Raw genomic sequence first — 4,024 nt, 5'->3', positions numbered from 1 at the left:
AGAGTTGACTAATCTTACCATAAGTGGAGAGATCCTGATTGAAAATGAAGCCATCACAAAAGGAAGCAGAGCCAACAGAAATGGGGGGGGTATTATTGTAATAAATACTCAGCTGTAGAATTCAGTCTTTTACAAAGTATTTTACCATCTTTTACTTTATCTGTTTTATACTATTGCTTTTTACATTTATATATATGAGATGAATCCTAGTAAACTTGATACCATCTCAAGAACTAAAATGTTACCAATAATATATTTTTAACCCCCTCCCTATCTTTCCTCTACCTTATCCTAAGTGTACTCCTGATTTTATATTAAATAAAATATTTAAACCACATATGCATGTTTTTAAGTTTTTCCTCATTTTTAACTCTAAAGAACTTAGTATCCTATATGTAGATTTCTAGTAATTGTTTTTTTATCTGATGCTGTGTTACTACTGTTTTATATCATTTATTATTATTTATTTATTTATTTTTTAATGGAGGTGAAGGTTTATTTTTTTATTTATTTTTTTAATTTTCCCACTGTACAGCAAGGGGATCAAGTTACCCCTACATGTATACATTACAATTACATTGTTTCCCCCCCCTTTGTTCTTTTGCAGCATGAATATCTAGACAAAGTTCTCAATGCTATTCAGCAGGATCTCCTTGTAAATCTATTCTAGGTTGTGTCTGATACACCCAAGCTCCCGATCCCTCCCACTTCCTCCCTCTCCCGTCAGGCAGCTACAAATATTTTCTCTAGGTCCATGATTTTCTTTTCTGAGGAGATGCTCATTTGTGCTGGATATTAGATTCCAGTTATAAGTGATATCATATGGTATTTGTCTGTCTTTCTGGCTCATTTCGCTCAGTATGAGATTCTCTATTTCCATCCATGTTGCTGCAAATGGCAATATGTTATTCTTTTTTATGGCTGAGTAGTATTCCATTGTGTATATATACCACCTCTTCCGAATCCAATCATCTGTTGATGGACATTTGGGTTGTTTCCATGTCTTGGCTATTGTGAATAGTGCTGCAATGAAGATGTGGCTGCACGTATCTCTTTCCAGTAGAGTTTTCTCCAGATATATGCCCAAGAGTGGGATTGCAGGGTCATATGGAAGTTCTATGTATAGGTTTCTAAGGTATCTCCAAACTGTTCTCCAGAGTGGCTGTACCAGTTTCCATTCCCACCAACAGTGCAGGAGGGTTCCCTTTTCTCCACAGCCCCTCCAGCACTTGTTATTTGTGGACTTCTTAATGATGGCTATTCTGACTGGTGTGAGGTGTTATCTCGTGGTAGTTTTGATTTGCATTTCTCTTATAATCAGTGATGTTGAGTATTTTTTCATGTGTTTGCTGGCCATCTGTATATCTTCCTTGGAGAACAGTCTATTCAGGTCTTTTGCCCATTTTTCCATTGATTGATTGGCTTTCTTGCTGTTGAGTTGTATAAGTTGCTTGTATATTCTAGAGATTAAGCCCTTGTCGGTTGCATCATTTCAAACTATTTTCTCCCATTCTGTAAGTTGTCTTTTTGTTTTCTTTTTGGTTTCCTTTGCTGTGCAAAAGCTTTTCAGTTTGATGAGGTCCCATGGGTTTATTTTTGCTCTTATTTATATTGCTTTGGGAGACTGATCTGTGACAATATTCATGAGGTTGATGTCAGAGAGTGCTTTGCCTATGTTCTCTTCTAGGAGTTTGATGGTGTCCTGTCATATATTTAAGTCTTTCAGCCATTTGGAGTTTATTTTTGTGCATGGTGTGAGGGTGTGTTCTAGTTTCATTGCTTTGCATGCAGCTGTCCAAGTTTCCAAGCAATGCTTGCTAAATAGACTTTCCTTTTCCCATTTTATGTTCTTGCCTCCCTTGTCAAAGATTAATTGACCATAGGTGTCAGGGTTTATTTCTGGGTTCTCTATTCTGTTCCATTGGTCTGTCTGTCTGTTTTGATACCAGTACCACACTGTTTTGATGACTGTGGCTTTGTAGTGATAAACCCACAGCAAATATAATACTCAATGGGGAAAAACTGAAAGCCTTCTCACTCAAATCTGGAACAAGACAGGGATGCCCACTCTCACCACTGCTCTTCAACATAGTTTTGGAAGTCTTAGCCACAGCAATTAGACAAACAAAAGAAATCAAAGGCATCCATATAGGAAGAGAAGAGATCAAACTGTCACTGTATGCAGATGACATGATACTATAGCTAGAAAACCCTAAGGACTCAACCCCAAAACTCCTTGAACTTATTAATAAATTCAGCAAAGTAGCAGGATATAAGATTAACATTCAGAAGTCAGTTGCATTTCTGTATACCAACAATGAAATATTAGAAAAGGAATACAAAAATACGATACCTTTTAAAACTGTACCTCACAAAATCAAATACCTTAGAATACACCTGACCAAAGAGGTAAAGGACCTATATGCCGAGACCTATAAAACTTTAATCAAAGAAATCAAAGTAGATGTAAAGACATGGAAAGATATTCCATGTTCCTGGATTGGAAAAATCAATATTGTGAAAATGGCCATATTACCCAAAGCAATCTACAGAGTCAATGCAATCCCTATCAAATGACCCATGACATTTTTCACAGAACTAGAACAAACAATCCAAACATTTATATGGAACACCAAAAGACCCAGAATCGCCAAAGCAATCCTGAGAAACAAAAACAAAGCAGGAGGCATAACTCTCCCAGACTTCAAGAAATACTACAGTGACAGTTTTATCTCTTCTCTTCCTATATGGATGTCTTTTATTTCTTTTGTTTGTCTAATTGCTGTGGCTAGGACTTCCAAAACTATGTTGAGGAGCAGTGATGAGAGTGGGCATCCCTGTCTTGTTCCAGATTTGAGTGAGAAGGCTTTCAGTTTTTCCCCATTGAGGATTATATTTGCTGTGGGTTTATCATAAATGGCTTTGATTATGTTCAGGAATGTTCCCTCTATGCCCACTTTGGCAAAGTTCTTGATCATGAATGGGTGTTGGACTTTGTCAAATGCTTTTTCTGTATCTATTGAGATGATCATATAGTTTTTGACTTTTCTTTTTTTAATGTGGTTTATGACGTTGTTTGATTTGCATATGTTGAATCTTCCTTTTCAACCTGGGATGACCCCCTTCTGGTCATGGTGTATAATTTTTTTGATATGTTGTTGGATTTGGTTCTCTAAGATTTTGTTGAGAATTTTTGAATCTATATTCATCAATGGTATTGGGCAATAGTTTTCTTTTTTGGTGGTATCTCTGTCTGGTTTTGGAATGAGGGTGATGGTGGCCTCATAGAATGTCTTTGGGAGTATTCCTTCTTCTTCAACCTTTTGAAAGAGTTTAAGGAGGATGGGCACCAATTCCTCTTTATATGTTTGATAGAATTCACCTATGAAGCAATCTGGTCCTGGACTTTTATTTGTAGGGAGTGATTTTATGACCTCTTCAATTTCATTTCTAGTGATCAGTCTTTTCAGTTGGTCTGTTTATTCTTAATTCAGTTTCAGCAGGCTGTAAGATTCTAGAAAAATGTCCATTTCTTCCAGATTGTCAAACTTGTTGCCATATAGTTGTTCATAGTATTCTCTTATGGTTTTTTTTATTTCTGCAGTATACGTTGTGATTTCTCCTTTTTCATTTATACTTTTGTTTATTCGAGTTCTTTCTCTTCTCTTTAGTGAGTCTTGCCAGGGGTTTGTCAATTTTGTTTACCTTTTCAAAGAATCAGCTCTTGGTTTTATTAATTTTCTCTATTTTTTTTTGTATACAGTCATAAATTCCTTTTCACTGCAGTATCACACTTCATTGTGTGATTATTTCAAAATGTGTTTATTCATTATTCACCCAGTGAGAATTTGACTACAATGCATAGTGGCTTTCAACATTTTTTACACATGGCTATACAAGAGTGTTATTGATAGTTTGCAGAATGTGGCTAATATACAGCTTTACAAAATAATAGTATAAATTTAGACAAGGGGTCCAGGAAATACAATCTAGCTATGTGCCAAAGAAAAAGAAGAGAATTAGA

This window comes from Sus scrofa, unplaced genomic scaffold, assembly GCF_000003025.6.
Source record: "Sus scrofa isolate TJ Tabasco breed Duroc unplaced genomic scaffold, Sscrofa11.1 Contig26, whole genome shotgun sequence".
Lineage (NCBI taxonomy): Eukaryota > Metazoa > Chordata > Mammalia > Artiodactyla > Suidae > Sus > Sus scrofa.
The sequence above is the reverse complement of the archived record's forward strand: the minus strand, read 5'-3'. Positions refer to the sequence as shown.